The 22,624-nt window shown below is 37.0% G+C and overlaps 1 pseudogene; it reads right to left on the reverse strand.

The window, feature by feature from the left end:
- Positions 1-9,599: 9,599 nt before the first annotated feature.
- On the reverse strand, positions 9,600-21,634 carry LOC113294438 (annotated as a pseudogene).
- Between the last annotated feature and the right edge of the window lie 990 nt (positions 21,635-22,624).

Here is a 22,624-nt window from a genome sequence, read left to right on the forward strand (position 1 = left end):
GCCTCTACATAGACTAGTCACAATGTTCCTAATTTCTAGACCATCGGGTTCTTGAAAAAGGTCAATTGCTTTCTTTAAGTTATAATCAGGTGGTTCATCCTCTACTTGCTTCATAGCTGCTATGGTCCACTCTAAAACTTCCTTATTTTCTTGAAGCATGGTCTCTGGCCTATTCTCCTGATCACTATCCAAATCGGAAGTTATAGGAAAAATCTCATATGGGCCTACAAATGCATAATTGGGGTCCAACTTAGGAGGATCTTTAGGCTCTTCGAAATAAGGGCTTAAGGTAGATTCAGTAGCTAGTAATGGTTCAAACCTAGATTTTTATCTATCGGTATCTAACATAGGAATAGAATCCAACAGAGCATTTACTTGTTCAATGTTGCTATCATCGTCGAAATCCATGCTAAAACGGGCTAGACAACTCTCTAATGGATCTTCCGATTCGGTGTTTGGTACAGACTTCGGAACTAAGGTTCTTATCATGTTGACCTCTTCAATGCACGTGTCATCTAGCTTAGAATGTAGCTTATTGACATTAAAAATATTCAACTCCATAGTCATATTACCAAAGGATAGATTCATAATACCATTTCGACAGTTTATGATCGCATTAGACGTGGCTAAAAATGGGCGACCTAAAATCACTGGTATTTGGTTCTCTGGGTCAGGGACAGGTTGGGTATCTAGGATAATAAAATCCACTGGATAAATAAACTTGTCAACCTCTATGAGAACATCCTCGATCACACCACGAGGAACTTTAACGGACCTATCATCTAACTGAAGTGTTACCTGGGTAGGTTTCATCTCACCAAGTCCTAGCTTAAGGTACACATGGTACGGAAGTAAGTTCACACTGGCTCCTAAGTCAAGCAACGCTTTCTCAACACGGTATTTACCTATTGTACAAGCAATGTTAGGGGACCCTGGGTCTTTATACTTAGGAGTAGTGGTATTCTGAATAATAGAACTCACATGACTAGCTGTGAAGGCTTTCTTCTGGACACTGAGCTTACGCTTTCGCGTACACAAGTCCTTAAGGAACTTGGCATAAGAGGGAATCTGCTTAATTGCATCTAATAATGGAAGGTTGATATTAACCTGCTTAAAAACCTCCAATATATCATTAAAGTTGGACTCCCTCTTAGTCGGAACTAGCAGTTGGGGAAACGGGGCTCTGGGAACAAAGCCGGGCTCATCAGGACCCTTATTGGTCTCTTTGGAGACTCTATCAGTTTCCTCATTTTCTGGCTCAGCATGGTGAACTATAGCATGTTCACTATTAGGCATGTAAACCTTGTTGTCAACTTTCTTTCCACTCCTCAGGGTTGTGACAGCATTCACATGATTGTACGATTTCTCTCCTTTGGGGTTAGTATCAGTATGACTAGGGAACCTTCCATTTTCTCTCTCACTTATAAACTTAGCTATTTGTCCTACTTGAAGTTCTAACTTGGCAAGACTCTGGGAAGTATTCTTCAATTCCTGCCTAGTTTCTTGTTGAAAGCTCATGTGGTTCTTTGATAGCATGTCATGGTTACTTACTAACATAGTGATAGCTTCCTCTAAGGTAGAGATCTTTTTCTCAGAAGTGTTCTGAAACTGGGTTTGACCTGAAGAATTCTTTAAACCAAAACCTGGGGGAGGTTGAGAATTGCTAGACTGGCCTTGACTCTGGCCCTTAGACCAAGAGAAATTAGGATGGTTTCTCCAACCAGGGTTGTAGGTTTCTGAGTATGGGTCAAACTTCTGACGGTTCTCAAACCTAGCGTTGTTATAGACAACATGGGCTTGTTCTTCACTAACCTGACCTTCCCAAAATGAATTATCGGGTTCTATTCCACAACTAGAGACTTGAGAGGCTCTATTCCTATCAACAGGTTCAACAAGAGACCTATGTTTAGACTGATTTAATTCCAAAGCTTCTAACCTTCTGGACAAAGCAGCAAACTTAGCATCTGACGCAAAACTCGTATCTACCATATTCGTGCTACTTCTATTGACCAAGAGTCTTTTAGGGGGTTCAACACAAGATTCCCGTTGTTGGTATTTTTCAGCGATAGCTCCTAAGAAGGTAAAAGCATCATCAGCATTTTTACTAGTGAACTCACCAGCGCACATAGACTCAACCATGGCTTTGGTCGAATAGTCTAAACCATCATAAATAATCTGTACTAGTTTCATATTATCAAATCCATGGTGAGGACACTGAGATAGGATATCATTGAATCGCTCTAAAAACCTATAAAGAGACTCTCCCTCTTGTTGCACACTAGCACTAATTTTCTGCCTAACAGCTGTAGTTTTATGCTTAGGGGAGAACTTCATATAGAAAGCAGCAATAAGTTCCTGCCATGTTTCAATGGATTCAGATGGTAGGTTGTTCATCCAGGTCTTGGCTTTGTCTCTCAGAGAGAAGGGAAACATCTTAAGTTTCAAGACTTCATCAGTAAGGTCTTTTATTCTAATTGTCCCACAGATTTCCTCAAAGTCCCTAATATGGAAATAAGGGTTCTCATCATCTTTTCCTAAGAATATAGGGATCATCTGAAGAATACTAGGTTTATCTCAAAATTAGCCGTAGTGGCTGGCAATTTAATGCATGAAGCTCGGTTGGTCCTAGTTGGGAACATGTAATCTTTCAAAGTTGCCATCGTTGGCAGAACTGGAGTACTAGGGGTACTTTTGTCACTCAGAGATAAATTCTCAAAACTGAAGTTTCCAAAAACAGGGCTCTCAAAAGAAGAATCTTTGAGCTCCCTGCTTATATCAGAAGAACTACTAGGTTTTTTGCTAATCAATCAACCTAGAGTATCTCTTTTCCAAGCCCTATTAACAAAATCGGGCATACACTAAAAATCAAAATGAATAAAAACCTAACAAGGAAGGTTTTTCTAACAAACACACAACAGGCTGACTCGACTTCACCAAAGCAAACCTAAAGATTTCTAGCAAACAAAAAGCATGATGGCTCCACTTAGATTGTTTCTAGACCAGCTTCTAATCCTTCGAAGGGGAATTCGTTACAGTTTGAGCAACCCCTCTGGATCAATCCGAGCTAATGTGAGATGAAACTGAGGCGAGGGAAGCTCAGTGGAGCTTTAATACCCAAGGCCTCACCGGCGTTACAAGGCGGCTTGTTTCAACTCCCAGAAGTCATCATGAACTTTGAAATTGCTTAAAAGGTGACCAATATCCTTCGAAAAAAATTTCCTAACAAGCTCGATACCCTATAGGTCTCTTTCTAATCAGATTTTAAAGCTTGGGTTCGCGTTAGGTTTTGTTTTCCTAAGGCGGGCAAGAAGAGAACGGTGATGAAATCCGAACCCTTATCTTGTTTTGGCCAGGCCTTGCCCTTTACTAGGAAAATAAAGACAGTCCGGTTCATCCTCAAACAATTATCACCTTAAGGAATACAGTAACTCGCTTGCAGGGTATTTGCGAGTGTTTCGATTAGACTTACCTCCCGTACCAGACGGGCGGTGAACCGCTGAAGTCGACTCGGGCCACGACTCCTATGTCATGTGCGAACCCGAGGGGCCGAGAGGATATTGTAATCGTCGTCCTTCCCTGCACACAGTTTGTATTTAAGGATACCCTTCCGTAGGGTTTAAAAATAAAAATAAAAATGTCCAAAAATTAATGTCCAAAGTCCATAAAAAAAATACAAAAGAAAAGAAAGTCTAAAAAAAATTACAAAAATAAAAATGTCTCTCTTTTTTTTCTCTCTTTTTATCAAAAAAATAAATAAAATTCTTCTTCTTTTGCTCCTTTTGCTTTGCCTTTTACTCCAAGTCTTTAAATGTCCACCAAAAACTTTGGCAAAAATTTCTTTCGCTCCAACTTCAAGAATCTGAAAGAAAAAGACAAAAAACCAGAAACGTTAAGAAGAACAAATAAATAAATAAAAAATCTAAAAAAAATGCTAACTAAACACAGGTCCGCGTCGGCGGCGCCAAAAATTTGATGGTTTTTCAAATTGGTTGTAGTTGCAGTGGTAAAAAGGTTCTTTTCAGACTTGTGAAGGTAACAAAATTTCTAGATTTAAATAAAATTTAGGAAAATAGCAAACTGACGTAAAATTTTATTGAGAAATAGGGGTTAAGATTCCACCATTCAACAATACTTATGTGATCTAATATTTTTTTACTATGCAGTTTAAATAATTGGGTTGATTCTAAATATTTCCAAAAGCAGATTTTCCAAAATATCAAATGTTAATCACAAGTATAATGCATCAAGAGTCTAAAACTAAGCATGCATTATCAAGGGAAAACACAGTTGATTAATAAAAACCATTTAAATCATTTTTATCAATGCAATCAATCATATAAAAATATTGCATAAATTAATAAAATAGATATTACCACATAATTATTGTGAGAATGGCTTCCTCTGTCACCCCTGGGTTTGGGTTTTGCTCCTCATCCCAAAAACACACTCACAAGATAAATTCATGGCTAAATAGATGTTTTTATTGATGATATGGTGTTTAACAGAATTTTTGCAACGCTGTATAAATGTTACAGCGTGACTGTTACAATGTTCGAAAAAAGACTTCTTGTAAACGATACTTCTGAACTGCAGCAAAATAACGACACAGTTATGTTGTTGTAGGTACTATTGAAGAACGACGCTCCAGGAGCGTCTGTTCTTCGTTCTTCGTCTTCCTCCTTGAACAGCAGCAGCAGCAGCAACAATCAATGGTATCTTCCTCGTTTCGGCTCTGAACTCTCTCATATTTCTCTCTAAACTTTTCTAACCCTTCTATGACAAAAACCCAACTATATAGCCTTCAGATCCCTAGAAACTCGATCAAATTCGAGAATAAATCTCTTATTTTTCACGTGCAGTTTGAACAATAATTCCATCTGTCGATCTTTGTATGCGTCTGTTAGCTATTCTATTGCTCCCAAAATCTTCTCTGACTTGAACTCGACTAAATACATGGTTGTCCAGCGTAAAAAATCCCCCAAAAATCTCTCCCCAATCTTTGAAACTCAAAACAGAACACCGTGTCCTGTTAGGACTTTGATTACTTCTCTCGGCCATTCCAGCCCAATTGGTTGGGTCCAATTGATTGTACCAGGCCTGTTTAGTCATGTAGAGTCCATACGTACCAAATACAGCAATTGAATCTCCTAAAATCACGTCCGAAATTCGATCTCCAAATCTGCCCTCGCTGCATGCATTTTCCCTCCAAAACTTGTATTTGAATTATGAAGATGACCTCCCCTCATCCAGTTCTGGTCTCCCTTTAGCAGATGCCTGGAAATGGGTCACCCCTTAGTAATTAGGTTACCCCTTATCCAAAGTGAGAGTCCGTATAGTAGTTTTCTCCCACGGACGCAAAAACCATTCTTTTAGCCAATTTCGCCGCAAAAGCTTATTTCTCCAAGAATACCTACAGGGACATAAAAAGCTATAATAAATATAAAATCGAGCACTAATAATATATACAATTGAGATTATATAAGACACAAAAATGTGCCTATCAGGAACTTGATGGGGGTTATCCCTAACGCAAATTTCGAGCATGCGTCAAGAGATGCCACTTCACATTGGGCACTCGAGGGGGTTGCCCCTAAAGCAATTTCGAGCAGACACCTGGCTCCAACAGATGCTGATTCCAAAGAAAAAAATGAGACGGGACTGAAGAGGTAATCGGGCTTGCCGTTCGCCGCACGGAGAGGAGAACCAACCAGCACACAAGAACCAATACCACTCATACGCCAACACGTATTGTCCACCAGACAACGTCTGTCTCTAATAGTACTAGTCTCTCGAGCCCATAAAGGGGGAGAGGCACGAACACTAGAGCGCATACGTTCTAGGGGGACACGCTGAGCGTGCAATGATCTATCCCCATCACGATGAAATTTTCGAAGATTATCCGGGCCTGTCGGCTAAGGCTATATACTCGTTGAATACATCAGTATAGCGCGCGTGCGGACCAGAACATCTAAGGGCATCACAGACCTGTTATTGCCCCAAACTTCCGTGGCCTAAACGGCCATAATCCCTCTAAGAAGCTGGCCACGGAGGGAATCCTCCGCATAGCTAGTTAGCAGGCTGAGGTCTCGTTCGTTAACGGAATTAACCAGTAAAATCGCTCCACCAACTAAGAACTTCCATGCACCACCATCCATATAATCAAGAAAGAGCTCTCAGTCTATCAATCCTTACTATGTATGGACCTGGTAATTTAATTTTCCCCGTGTTGAGTCAAATTAAGCCGCAGACTCCACTCCTGGTGGCGCCCTTCCGTCAATTCCTTTAAGTTTCAGCCTTGCGACCATACTCCCCCCGGAAACCAAAACCTTTGATTTCTCATAAGGTGCCGACGGAGTCCTAAAAGCAACATCCGCCGATCCCTGATCGACATCGTTTATGGTTGAGACTAGGACGGTATCTGATCGTCTTCGATCCCCCAACTTTCGTTCTTGATTAATGAAAATATCCTTGGCAAATGCTTTCGCAGTTGTTCGTCTTTCATAAATCCAAGAATTTCACCTCTTACTATGAAATACGAATGCCCCCGACTGTCCCTGTTAATCATTACTCCGATCCTGAAGGCCAACGCAATAGGGCTGATCCCTGTTAGGTCACTAGCATCATCGCCCAATAATTTTACCACTGTGCAATAGTAATATCGATATAAAATAAAATAAAAATTTATTACTAAAACAATTTAATTACACGGGGAGCCCATAGTGTCTACATGGTAATGCCATAACTTGGTATTCAAGACGGAGTTACTTGCAAAGCATAAATAAGAAAATATTAGAAATTTCTAGTCTTAGGATATGTTCATAGTGTGATGCATCCTTAATATGATGCGTCGTTAGTATGTCACGTTCTTACTAAGGTATGGCCCTAACGCTAAAAAATTTACCACAACTAATCATATAATTTTAGTCCTCCCTTAATCTCATGGGAATTGAAAATTACATGAAATTTGCCACGAAAGTTGCTGAAAAAGAAGTGCGTCGCCATAAAATAAAAATAAAAATACTTTATTAGGGAAATCGTCAAAAATACTAGAAGGAACATAGCATAGCCATTAATGAGAAAATTCTCGCAATTGTTGACCTACTATGAATCATCGATAATAATGCCCTGCTACATTGGGGAAAATTTTGATGCAAACTATACAACCCGTAAAAAATAATATAAATGATTAAGAGAACTACCACTAAAAACATACGATAAAACGTATCATGACCATTGATAAATAGAAGAAATTCTCAAAAAAGGATCAATTAAAGAAGTATGAAAAGAATGTCGGATATCTTAACAAAATCTAAAAACTTCAATTATGGAGTTCGAGTTGAGATTTAATAAACATGGATGAAAACTTAAATTAAAAATCTAACGCTCAAGAAAAAAGGATTTGACGGAGGTCACGATAAAGGCTATCACCGGTCAAAATAAATAAAAATGACTTCCGAAACCAGCCCATTTTTTAAAACAGGAAATTAGGAGATAGGAAAAATAATTAGGGGATATGAAATACTATTCCCGTCCTTAGAGTCATGCTAAGGGGTGTTTTTGAAGGACAAAAATACTAAACTACTCTGTTAAACAAACAAAAATCAAATTTGAAAACTAAATATACTCTTCGCATACCCCTCATTCCTTTTCAATTTCTCTGCGTGCTCCTCTCTTTAAAAAAATTTCTCCATCACCGATTTCATTGTTGCTTAAATTTTTTCTATATAAACATGCCTCCTTGGAAGAAACCTAATCATCGATTTGTTTTAAAAGAACTCATTTAGGTTAGAATCATAATTTGTAAGTGAAAATTTCAGTTTCAGTTAATACCAGCATTGTATTCTTCATGAAGAATACAATGCTGATTTTGCATACCGGCATAATTTTAGTATGAACACCATGTCGTTTTACTATGTCGGCGCTGTTTTTAGTATGAATACAATGCCGCAATTAATCGCCGGCATGCTCGATATACATTTATCAAATGCTGATAACCAAGTGAAAAAACTCAAGTTTCTGGGAAATTGACATCATGTGCCTGCATAGAAAGTAAAGTAATGTACCATGCCGTCACCACTACCGGCATGCTCGATAATGAACATTCTATGACGGCAGTGTACTTAAGGAGATTTCATATATAAAATGCCGAATACAATTTCAAATTTGGGGGATATTGTGTGTCAGCATGATGAAAGTATGAATACCATGCCAAATTTTAATGAACATACTTTTACCATGCCGACACTAAGTTTTTCAAGTGTAACATTGACGAATTTAATGAAGGAAAAAAAATCGATACACTAATACTTATACATGAGTGTTTAGAGCACTTGTATGTTCAGCTTATTTACTTTCCTAGGTTGGTTCTTCATGTAAATCTTCATGATCATAAATATCTTGATTTAATGTTGTTATATCAACAAATTCAATAATAATGATTTATAACTTAACTAAATATAATTAACTACTGAGTATGATCAATGTGGGATAAATGAGGAATTACATAAAATATATGAATATAAGATACATGGGGATTACTATTTAAATCTATATTTTGTCTTATTAGTATATCCTCAATTATTTTACATTTCCGAATTACTATTTAAATACATACTTTGTCTTATTAGTATATCCTCAATTATTTTACATTTCCTTGATGCACGTTCATTTTTTAGGGGAATCTTGAACGATTATTCATTGATTTTTTTTTTTTGTGATAACGGATATCCTAGTGCTACGAAATGGTTAGGTTATCATTCCTTTATTCACATAGCGTTATTATCTTTGTAAATAATTTATTGTTTATTTTCATTTTTTAATTGAACAGGTTCTAGCCTACCAGCGAGTCTCATGAATAACCTAACCAAGGAAGCCGAAGAGGATGGTGGGGCTGAGATTGTGTCACAAGTGGGGCAAGCTAACTCTACCTTCCATGTTAATTCCTGTAATATTACGCCATTTGGGGCTCCTGGGACCTCCTGGAGCGCACGAAACTTTGGAAAACGGGGATGACCAGCTGAGCTAAGTGCCCGTTCTATTATTATTATTTTTATTCAATATTTTGTATTCTTATTCAATTTTTGTATTCTTTTGTATTAATTTTTCTGCATTTCTTTGCGTAACTCAAATATGCTTTTTTTTTACACAAAAAAAAAGGTTCAATGAAATTTGTCTTTATCTCAAGCTGAACCTAGTTTCGGTTGGGTCTTTTCGTACCCGAATTCAATTCATTTGGTTTTTTATTAGTATTATTTTTTCTAGCCGAATCTCAATTCTTTGCTTATAAAAACAATACTGAGTTTGACTAGGGTTTTTTTCTCATAACCAAACTTCATTTTGTATAAGAAAAATATTAAGGTTCGACCAAGTTTTTTTTCCTACTTCAAATAAAAAAATAAAGTTGTTTTTTCCTAGCCGTACAAATTGAAGTTCGACTCAAAAAATTAAAATCATGTTGAACTCAATAAATAAATAACAGTTCTTTTTAGCATAATGACATTTTAACCATTACCATATAAATATATGGAGAGGTTTTGTTCCAAATTGAGGGACGGCGCCTCAAAAATGAAGGATCCAGCCAATAGAACATTATTCCCATGTTAAAGTATTTGCATTGCAATAAGAAGTGTACCACGAAATCCTTCTTCATTTTGCCTGACCTTCGAATTCTCTAGGGAGATTTCATCTGCAATGTCACGATTCTCGTGGAGTTCTGTATCTCTGAACCAGAGCACGTCTCCTGGGAATATGTTCATGTCATCCAGAGTAGCGGACTCCTCTTCAATTAGCCAGCGACCTTTATGTAGCATCTGGTTCTCCTTCACAGCCCAAAATGATTCCCAAATCATCATTTTCAACCGATAGATTGACATGGAACTAGACACTTTCAAGTTTACTGAGTTGCCATATGAATTCTTCCGGGAGCACTTAGAAGTGTGCCTATGTGGCTCAGAAACTACACAAGAAGCATCAAGAACAGATTTTGGAGCTTCCACCTTTCCACGTACTAGCAGTACAGAAATGCCTTCTTTGCAATAACTTAATTTTTGCATTAGCTCTCTGCTTTTTTTTTCTCCTATGCATTCCTTGTTGGTTAAACTTCAACATAGAAGTCACTAACAAGCTGGTTAGGACAAGATTAGGAAATTGATGTAATCCTAAGGGAATTAGAATTCATCTAGTTCTAAGAAAAGGTAAGACATGTAATAAGGTAATAGGACTAGGAAAAGGAATTCATAGTTCTATATATATATGATCACCAATGTTGTGGTTGATCATATGAGCAAGATTAGAGCTTGTGTTTAGTTTTGAGAGATTTTCTAAACATCAATAAAGAGAGTTATCTTTATATAAGCTAAGTTTCATCTTGCAGTTGCCATTATTCCTTACATATCATCGGGTAAGTCGTAATAGTGGGTTGCCTTGACTCAACCTCGTTATTTGAGGAATTTAGGAATGCTTCTGAAGTTGACATCTCTTCAGAAGATCCATCACAGGACTCAACCTCAATTTCAGCAGATACACATCTCGAGTTGGCACCTTGCCAATCTTCGCAAAAGAACTTCCAATCATTCTCTAATATTATAGTCAATCCATCAGTGGTAGATTACGTCTGAAATATAAGACCACGTTCGTAGATAAGATCCAGAGGCCTTTCTAATAGTCGCTCATGTTTCTCACATGTCAGAGAATCAATAACGCCCTCTAAAGGGTCAGGTCCTGCAGGTGAAGAAACAGTCTTCGCACTTGCTGTAACGTAACCTCTCCACTTATTCAACCATGAGGAAGGCATCCAGTAATACTTGCAGCTGGATAAAGTGCACTCCTCTTGCCCAGATATAACTTCTCATGGTTCTGGCGTTCTTTGAGCTTAGATGCTCTAAGAGTATCTTTAGCACATGCCACTTCGTTAAATTCGATGTTTCATATAGCACATGTTTCAGCATCTGAGAGAAATGTTGAACAAACCAAATCATCTTCAGCTTTCACATTGTTTGAATTTTTATAAAGAAAGAGCCAGAAATCTTCCGGAACCAATACACGCTTTGCTCCAGATGCCTGTTTTGGCATAAGCTCTCCATGGGGGTACCTAATTGAAGCTGTTGGGCCAAAGTCAGCTCCACAGGGGAAATCCACATTCTTTCTACGTGACCACTGTAGCAACCACGTCCTAGATACATAGTGAAAAAACGGGGTACAACGAACCACACCCAATATTTCGCTTAGAAATCTGTATGGACAAACTCCAATATACTTTGAAGAGAATCAATAAGACTCAATCTTAACAAAGTATATCAAAGAGTTATATCTCTCTTTCTCGATTCAATTCTTACTCAAGCAAATAGAAATCTACGAGTCTAATTGAATACAAGAGAAATCACTTGAACGGTACCAAAGACCAATGTTCAAGGATCAATCAATTTGAATCAACAACCAAAGGTCAGATTTCCAATTAATTGATTCAAACGCACAACCTGTGATATTTCATTTATATAACAAAATATAATGCGGAATAGAAATAACACAGACACCAGAATTTTGTTAACGAGGAAACGCAAATGCAGAAAAACCCCAGGACCTAGTCTAGATTGAACACTACATTGTATTAAGCCGCTACAGACACTAGCCTACTACAAACTAACTTCGGTCTGGACTGTAGTTGAACCCCAATCAATCTCACACTGATTCAAGGTACAGTTGCGCTCCTTACGTCTCTGATCCCAGCAGGATACAACGCACTTGATTCCCTTAGCTGATCTCACCCATAATTAAGAGTTGCTACGACCCAAAGTCGAAGACTTTAATAAACAAATTTGTATCACACAGAAAAGTCTACAGAATAGATAAGTCTGTCTCCCACAGATAAACCTACAAGTTTTTGTTCCGTATTTTGATAAATCAAGGTGAACAGGAACTAATTGATAACCTGGACTTATTTTCCCAAAGAACAACCTAATATTATCAATCACCTAATAATAATCTTAATCAACATGGCGAAAGAAGATATTATGGAATCACAAACGATGAGAGGAAGATGTTTGTGACTACTTTTGTATCGTGCCTATCGGAGATAAAGATGTCAAGCCAATCGTTACGACTGTACTCAACACGATAGAATTAGCAAGATCAGATCACACAACTACGAGAAAGTAGTATCGGTATGGCTTCACAATCCCAATGAAGTCTTTAAGTCGTTAACTTGGTTTAAGAATAAAACCTAAGCTTAAAGGAGAATCGACTCTAGGTAATACAACTAGTATCACAAGGAAGGTGTGGGGATTAGGTTTCCCAGTTGATAGAGTTCTCCCTTATATAGTCTTTCAAATCAGGGTTTGCAATCAATGTTAGCTTGGTAACAAAGCATTCAATATTCACCGTTAGATGAAAACCTGATTAGATTCAAGCTAATATCTTTCAACCGTTAGATCGAAACTTAGCTTGTTAGACACAAATGAAATGTACTACTCCCTCCGTTCCACTTTAGATGATGTTTTTGGAGTTTTCACGTAGAATAAGAAATGGAGAGAGATATGAAGATTTTCCATCTATACCCTTAAGAAAAGTCTTCAAACATTAATTGCTATTAGTGCATTAAAAAAAGAACTTATAGTTTCAAGAAAAAAAGTTAGGGTGTTATTGGTAGTTTTGTGGAAAAATATGAAAACTATCAAGTATTTTGGAACCAAAAAATAACCCTAAAACATCATCTAAAATGGAACGGAGGGAGTATTTTGGGTTTATGCAACCGTACCCAAATATGAATATATGTTGGTTCAACAATAGTTAACCATAGCCATATGAGAATTGTCATATCAACCATGTTCTTCTTCACCATAACTAGTTCAAATGACTCAAATGAACTAGTTAGAGAGTTTTTCAATTGCAAGGAAATCTTATGTACTACACAAGACACAATTGAAGCAAAAACGATTTGATTCACTCGAATCGGTTCATGAACTATATAGACACGATTTGCATTTAGCATTCCTTAGTTAATATGAATAAGTTCACAAACAATCGTTTTTAGATATAACCAACTCAAGTTCGCAAAATTAGTTCGCGGACTTAAGTTCCCGAGTAGTTTACAAACTCCAACAGATATTCTCGAGTTGAGAACTTACGCCAGTTCACGGACTGATCTCACGCCACTATTCCGGTTCTCTTGATCAACAAAGTTCGCAAACTTCGGTTCAAGGAAAAAGGACTTATACATATATGTGTTACCACACAATGGTTACATCCATCATTAGTTATATAATCTAAACTCTCATTTCAATCATTGAAACATTCTGAGGACGTTATATAGTTGTTATTCACAAACCATTTTTCGTCAGAGCAATTTTCAAAGTGATTGAAACATAACATGACTTTCGTCACTAGGTAAATATGAACTTGGCCAAATCAAAAGCTTACCAACACATATTTCGAGAAATAGATAGGCGAGATAAACTCGGCTCGAAATAGCAAATGTGTATAGTCAAAGTCTATATAGCAAAACGACTTTTATCTCAAAATAGGAGATAGAGTAGATAGACTTTTGAGTGACAGATAAGTTCAAGTCTCCACATACCTTTTAGTCGATGAAGATCCACCAGTTCCTTGAGTAGTCATTCGTCTTGTATGATGATTGCAATGGAGTTCTTGAGCTCAACTACACTTTCTATCATAGTCCGAGACTTAGCTATAATAGACTATAAATCAAGACTTATAGTTTTGATAACTAAAATTGACAAATAAGCTTGAGATAGCAACACTTACGAGTTCGATCGACCAGTGCTCTAACAATCTCCCCCTTTGTCAATTTTAATGACAAAACTATCATAGTATTATTACACAATATCAAAGTTGTTGAAGATCTGTAGCTATAACAATGAGAAAACAATAGCTCTCAATCATTGTTATATAGTGTCATAGTATTATTACATAGCATGAAAGTTCAATTGCATCACAACTCGACAACAATACTATGGTGATATGTATCACTCCCCCTTAGTCAATACTCCATCTCACATGGAAACCACTCCCCCTTACATAATGATCCGAAAACCATATGTATTTATAATTTGAACTACATATAATTCTCCCCCTTTTTGTCAATAAAATTGGCAAAGGTAAGAAAATGAGATCCTAATGAAATTTCCGAAAGAGACATTTCATGACCAAAAGAAAGCACATATCATCTTATTTAGATGCAATCATATAGCCGAAGCTAAATGCATTCATCAAGGAGTTTATCAAGATACAAGATAACCCCTATAATATTCCACAGCCGCACTCCCCACAAAGATTTGGCAATTAAGCATAAGTTCAATTAAGAACTCTCCCCCATAATATGTCATTCCCGAAAGAACAACAAGAGCGACCTTAATTTCAAAAGAAAAAGAAGGATTTCTTTGGACATAACAAATCACATACAAGTATGACTTTGAATCCAAAATACTCAATTAAATTAACCACAAGAGATCCCGTGATTAATTTAATCGGAAATGCTCAACATAAGTGAACTTATGGAGACTTAAAAGTACACAATTAGATTAATCACAAGAGAACACATAATTAATCTAATCGGAATACACAACCAAATTAACCACAAAATGTAATCAATTTAATTGGTCATGCTTGACATAAGAGAACTTACGGAGCAACAACTAAATAACCATACGTGAATGATTAATTTAGTTGTAAATGCTCGACATAAAGTGCCTCACGGAGCAATAACTAAGCTAAAAATAACTCAGTCGATTGTGCTCAACATAAGACATTTTATGGAACAACACAGTATGTACATAAAAAATTGTGGATCGGAGATCGACCTTATATCGTGGAATAAGCAAGGATTCATTCTATTTTCCATCACCATTTGCACAATGACATACAATAGACATAATCCTTGAAAACAAAAGATTTTAAGCTACGTTCCATCAATAGTTGACATAATAGGCTTAACTTTTGTATTTGTCAAAAGTTCATTCCTTATTTTATCAACAAATGCATATCGACATATGAAGGACTTAACTTTCGACAAGGTATGGGACAATCACAGTTCACGGACGCAAACACATATATCCCATAACAAATTGCAATATATAAAACCATAAAGATTAATACTGCAAAAATAATCTTCCAAATAATTTTAGAATCTAAACTAAAAAATCTAAAAACATGAAGATGAAAACGTTGGACATAGCTATGTGTAATCACAATAATGGTTATTCCAAACTTTTAGTTATTCTTCTTAAACAAAATAAAAAAACTAGAAGATTTACTAGACAATAAACTAAACAAGATAAATTAAAACCAGACTCCTATGCCAAAGCCGGACACGAACAGAAGTCAGAAAGACGGTTCAGAATCCTCATGAGTCTTGAGGTCTTGGAGCTTGTGAACGACACCATCCACTGCATCTTCGGAGAAGAGATTCTCTTTGAGAAGATCATTGATGTGAGCTTTTATGAGGCCAAAGTTAGAGGTAACCTCTTTCAACTCAGTTCTTAAACCATCAAGACTTTTCAAAGTATCAACAAGCTGAAGTTTTGATTACTCAAAGTATTTAAGAAAATCATGAACCACTTCAGCAGAAACCATATCCCCTTTCTCAACATCCTCATGTGTGTAGGCATAGTAACATGAGGCATTGGGATGATCATCTTCAACAAGAGTTCTTTTCTTCCTCCCTTCGGACTCAAAACCAATACCTTTATCAAGAAATCCTTTAGCAAAACCACAAGCTCGTGAAGACGACGACATTCTTGATAAACCAAAATAACCTAGAGTACGCAAACGTGACTCAGAGGTTTGGTATTTATATGGTTTCTTAGGGAAGATGACCTTTAGGTTTTCAAGGAATTGATTCGTAATAGTAACAGGGGTACCCGTACGAACGCAACTCGACCCAAGGAAAAGCTTTAAAAAAATCTTTTTGCTACATGAAAATTCATAAATGGCTCAATAAATTCCATACCAACATAGGAGTAATTTAGAGCACAAGGGTAGCAGGCAACAATATTACAAAAAAAAAACAACAAAATACTTAAGCAACCTTTTTTGCAGACCAGAAGTTTAACTATAGACGATAAGAAAATAGCTACACAAATCAGAAGTAGTATGCTAACAGTATACCTGAAAATTGACACATCTTACTCAACAGGATTTTTATGAGTAAGTTCTTTAACCCTTGTGATTAATTAGCACAAGTATGAGCTCTGAGCTCATCAAAAGAATTGTGTTTTCGGTTGAATGTCTTTTTGAATCTAGAAAATGATCCATTTTGATGTGAGCAATTATCATAAAACTTACTGTCATCAAAATATGAGACATAGTTTGAGTCCTTACCAGAGGATTTTTTCCTTGGGGAAATTGACAACCTGTTGATAGTTTCCTTATTCCTTTCAATCATCTTCTTCAGGATATTTCTCATATCATCATTTTTTCTCCTTTCTCCTGGAATCTTATTCACATCAAGGACAACATTATCATCTCTTTTGACAATAGGAGAGACTTGTTCCTTTCTTAAATGATTTTTGTTAAGATTTCTGTTCTGCATCGAAACATTTGAGGAGCTCATGGAACTGACTTCCTGGTAGCATACACAGGGTATGTACGAAAACCAATTGGTTTAGACATACGGATTTCAGTTACACCTTTGAGGATTAAGTCTAAGGTGTGTTGAAGTTGAACAAAGGATTTTTTTTATTCAGCCTAGAGTTGCCTTTTTGTTTACCAGAACATTTTTCCTCACAAAAGAGACATACTTTCTGATCACAAGAGTGATTACACAGTACAATCTTAATAGTCTCGTTTGGAGATTTCTTCCTTCCATGTGTTGTAGAACACCCTTGACTGGAGACTAAAACATATTTTCTGGATGGAAAGGATTCCGATTTTTCCTCCGGAGATGGAACATTTTCAGGCGTAGCAGAAGTACTTGATATGTTGGACTGCTTAGAGCATCCTTGAATTGAGAGTTTACTCAAGCGATGTTCAATTTCCAAAGCATCCTTTTTGAGGCTTGCCTCAAGAGATATACATGAAGAATGATCTTCAGTATTTTCTTTGAACTTGCAGTCCCTTACAACACCAAGGAGAACATCAACATGATGTTTTAACCGATTAAATCTATCAGCTTGGATTCTAACAAGATTAAGAATCAAATCACTCTCTTCAGTTGTTTCCCGTTCATTTAGAGAAATAGACTCTTTTGAAGGGTAATCAGAAAAACACATGTCGTAGCCTGTCTGTCTAGTTTGAACACAGGGTTCATCTATATTTGAGATTGAGATATCTTTCTCTTTAATAGAAATTGACGAGACAAAACTTTTATTTCTGGTGACGCGTTTATCAGAGATAGTACTCTTGTCCATAGAGTCAGATCGCTACAAACACAGACTTGTAAGGTCTTAAACGTGTTTGCCTGCTCTGATACCAATTCAAAAAGCGGGGGTACAACGAACCACACCCAATATTTCGCTTAGCAATCTGTATGGACAAACTCCAATATACTTTCAAGAGAATCAATAAGACTCAATCTTAACAAAGTATATCAAAGATTTGTATCTCTCTTTCTCGATTAAATTCTTACTCAAGCAAATAGAAATCTGCGAGTCTAATTGAATACAAGAGAAATCACTTGAACGGTACCAAAGACCAATGTTCAAGGATCAATGAATTTCAATCAACAACCAAAGGTCGGATTTCCAATTGATTTATTCAAACGCACAACCTGTTATATTTCAATTATATAACAAAATATAATGCGGAATAGAAATAACACAGACACCAGAATTTTTTTAACGAGGAAACCGCAAATGCAGAAAAACCCGGGACATATTCCATATTGAACACCACACTATAGTAAGCCGCTACAGACACTAGCCTACTACAAACTAACTTCGGTCTGGACTGTACTTGAACCCCAATCAATGTCATACTGATTCAAGGTACAGTTGCGCTCCTTACGTCTCTGATCCCAGCAGGATACTACGCACTTGATTCCCTTAGCTGATCTCACCCACAACTAAGAGGTACTACGACCCAAAGTCGAAGACTTTAATAAACAAATTTGTAGCACACAGAAAAGTCTACAAAATAGATAAATCTGTCTCCCACAGATAAACCTACAAGTTTTTGTTCTGTCTTTTGATAAATCAAGGTGAACAGGAACTAATTGATAACCCAGACTTATATTCTCGAACAACAACCTAATATTATCAATCACCTCACAATAATCTTAATCGACGCGACGAAAGAAGATACTGTGGAATCACAAACGATGAGACGAAGATGTTTGTGACTACTTTTCTATCTTGCCTATCGGAGATAAAGATCTCAAGCCAATCATTACGATTGTACTCAACACGATAGAATCAGCAAGATCAGATCACACAACTACGAGAAAGTAGTATCGGTCTGGATTCACAATCCCATTGAAGTCTTTAAGTCGTTAACCTGGTTTAAGAAGAAAACCTAAGGTTAAAGGAGAATCGACTCTAGCTAATACAACTAGTATCACACGGAAGATGTGGGGATTAGGTTTCCCAGTTGTTAGAGTTCTCCCTTATATAGTCTTTCAAATCAGGGTTTGCAATCAATGTTAGCTTGGTAACAAACCATTCAATATTCACCGTTAGATGAAAACCTGATTAGATTCAAGCTAATATCTTTCAACCGTTAGATCGAAAACTTAGCTTGTTACACACAATGAAATGTACTATTTTGGGTTTATGCAACCGTACCCAAACATGAACATTTGTTGGTTCAATAATAGTTAACCAATGGTTAGCCATATGGGCGCTTTCATATTAACCATGTTCTTCTTCACCATAACTAGTTCAAATGACTCAAAATGAACTAGTTAGAGAGTTGTTCGATTGCAAGGAAATCTTATGTACTACACAAGACACAATCGAAGCAAAAACGATTTGATTCACTCGAATCGGTTCATGAACTATATAGCCACGGTTTGCATTTATCATTCCTTAGTTAATATGAATAAGTTCACAAACAATCGTTTTTAGATATAACCAACTCAAGTTCGCAAACTTAGTTTGCGGACTTAAGTTCCCGGAAGGAGTTCACAAACTCCACCAGATATTCTCGGGTCGATAACTTCCGCCAGTTCGCGGACTGGGTTCGCGTACTGAGTTCGCGGACTTAGATCACGCCACTATTCCGGTTCTCGTGATCAACAAAGTTCGCAAACTTCGGTTCAAGGAAAAATGACTTATACATATATGTGTTACCACACAATGCTTATATCCATCATTGGTTATATAATCTAAACTCTCATTTCAATCGTTGAAACATTCTCAGAGGACGTTATATAATTGTTATTCACAAACCATTTTTCGTCAGACCAATTTTCAAAGTGATTGAAACATAATATGACTTTCGTCACTAGGTAAAGATGAACTTGGTCAAAGCAAAAGCTTACCAACACATATTTCGAGAAATAGATAGGCGAGATAAACTCGGCTCGAAATAGCAAATGTGTATAATCAAAGTCTATATAGCAAAACGACTTTTGTCTCAAAATAGGAGATAGAGTAGATAGACTTTTGAGTGACAGATAAGTTCAAGTCTCCACATACCTTTTAGTCGATGAAGGTCCACCAGTTCCTTGAGTAGTCTTTTGTCTTGTATGATGATTTTCATGGAGTTCTTGAGCTCAACTACACTTTCTATCCTATTCCGAGACTTAGCTATAGTAGACTAGAAATCAAGACTTATAGTTTTGATCACTAACATTAATAAACATGCCTGAGATAGCAACACATGCGAGTTCGACCGAGCAATGCTCTAACACATAGTACATCGTCCCTTCCAGCAAGTGAGGCATCTACCATTTCCTTAAAAGATGATCTTTGATCCCTATAGTCAACTGCTCGAGCCATCGTCTTTGCCCCATCCCTTACGCAGTCAATGCATAGGTCACCATTGGATAATGTTGGACCACCACCATACTTGGAAAGCAATCTTGTCCGGGCTCCTTCTGACAAACGCTTAATAGAGAAAACTTTTGAAGTTGTAACTCCACCATGTGAGCACTGAATCGATGTGTTGTCAAGGACATGAGGGGCAATGTTGTCAGCCCATTGGTGAAGCCAGTCTGTAGGTATCCAGAAGTAAGGATCTTCAAGTGAAGGAGCAGGAGCTTCTGAGAGAATTGAATTCACTTCTTCTCTTCGTTCGGTAACTCTGGTTCTCTCGCTCTCCTTTTCCTGCTGGTAATTTTGGCAAGTAGTGGCATAAGACTCATTTAATGACTTTATCTCTTCAAAGAGATGAACTGGGAGAGACTTCTTATCATGTTGAGGCACTGGCTCAGTGCTTCTTTCTGTATCTTCGATGGCTTTGTCTTTTCTTCTTGTGGTGCTTTGACGATGATAGATTAGCATGTATGCATTAGCTGATGTAAAGGTTTTTCCATGGCAAACAATATTCATGGGTTTTGCAGTAGAGCTAGAAGAGCCCTCTCCAAAGGGATGTGAACCCAACTTCGAAACACTCTCATCATCAAATTCCCACCATTCCCCGGTGTGTTCATCCTTAATGATTGACACATAATGGCCACTGTTCACACTACTTCCTTTGTGGACAAGTATTGCTGACAAATTATATGTTAGTTCTGACTGAGATGGCTCATACAATCTTTGCTTCATTTGAAGCTCTTCAGGATCACTAAATTCGGAAGTTATTCTCTTCACTGTGGTAAGGAAATCACAGCGCTTGAGCTGGAAATTAAGCACATCTGGAAGGGCATGCAGTTTAATCCATCGAGTTGTATCAACCAGTATACCACATGACTCGCAGAAATACTGATTGTCTCCGCATAATGTCTCCACGCTAAGGTAGTCTTCTAAACTCGTATCCAAGCTCTTGAAATCTTTGATGTTTAACTCAATGTCAAAAAAGTCTTCCATCGTGGAAGAAGCTTCAGAATCTTGTCCACACTTTGAGCACCGAGTCACATTCGAAACTCTTCCACGGAAAAGATGTAAAACTATGGTCCTTGCATTAGAAACCTTAGAGCGGCTAAGAAATCGTTCGAGTAACGAAAGCAGCAAAGTAAGAAACTCATGACTATCCTGCTGAACCCCATTATTCAACTCCAACGTTTTGACAAACGGAGCCGAATCGATAAAAGTATTATCACTCGAATGCAATTGAGCAAACAGCTTGGCTAGTTGATCCAACACAGGACACTGCTTCAACAGCTCTGGTTTCACTGCAAAAACACCATCCCTGAACGAAGAATTCATAAACAAGCATTGAAGTATACTGCTAGCATAACATTTAGCACCCAAATTAGTTAAACCAGCAGGCCAATTGTCATCACGAAGATCCTGAGATGGATTTGGACCAAGATTGCGTAAATCATCAGCCATCTTCTGCCATAAACCTGTCTTTCTAGACCCATTATGATGAGGAACAAGTGCACAAAAATAATTAGGGTTGTCTTTTGAATTAAGACGACAACCTTGACAAACAGGCTTAGAGATGCAAAACAACTGATCTACATCATCTTTTGTTACCTCATCAGTAGCACATATTCTCTTTTACAGATTTCAGAAGTAGTTTCAGCTTGTTCCTCAGATTTACTCCTCTTGTTTTTCTTGTTTCGAGTAGCTCTGGTCATATTCCATTGAACCCTATATTTGTGATAGATCAACTTGACAGTAAACGAACTTAAGAACTCAAATTGATAAAAAAATACTTTCCGCAAACAGTACTAGCAACAACCTTATATAGAGATTAGTAATACTGGCTGCAGATTCCTGCAAACAATTCTAGCGACAAATTAACACACAATTCCCAAATTAAAGAAAATTTCTTCTATTCTAGACCCTTTAATGGAATCGATGATTTTAGGGTTTGATTGATGGGGAAATCTAAGGGACAAAAGAATCGACAACTACAACTATATCCCCAAAGTGAGTCCTCCGGTACACTAATTTCTCATAACTGGCAACAGAGAAGATAACCAAAGTACTAAGCAATTCATAATATACATTACTAGAAACTAAATAAAACTTTACAATATTTTTCTTCTTATTGCCAAAGGAATTAATTATGGTTATCTCATTTCTGTTTTTTTCTTTTTTTCTCTCTTTCAACTTGCTGACATCTCGGATCAAAATTTGTCAGAAAGCAAAACTTTATGAATACTCAGATAATACAAACTAGAGTTAACAACGATGTCAGTTAGCAGAGGCCATGTTTAGATTTTTTGGTTTTTCGTGATCAAAAGAACCAACTGCAACAAGCATTGCTTCAGTGGATTGTTGAAATATGTTATTTTTCCCGTCGTTGAATCCGACAAAACAAACTGCACTATACTGAAATAGTCCCCTTTTTCAACTGCAAATTTATTAGGAAATAGGGTTATCCTTAGCCTAGAGTTATATTTGGTGATTAGAATACATGTGGCTCAAGTCTATCACTTGAGACCCAAGTGTGGTATGTGTATAAATATCTTTGCAATTGAATGAGAAAAGGAAGACTTAACCGAAATTTGACATGGAATCGAGCCTGATTAAAATCCTAAAACCCTAAAAATCAAACTTTTCATTAAACAGAGATGGTAGAAGGAACATCAAAAGATGGAGAAAAAGGAGAAAAAGGAAAA

This window comes from Papaver somniferum, chromosome 7 (assembly GCF_003573695.1).
Source record: "Papaver somniferum cultivar HN1 chromosome 7, ASM357369v1, whole genome shotgun sequence".
NCBI classification, from domain to species: domain Eukaryota; kingdom Viridiplantae; phylum Streptophyta; class Magnoliopsida; order Ranunculales; family Papaveraceae; genus Papaver; species Papaver somniferum.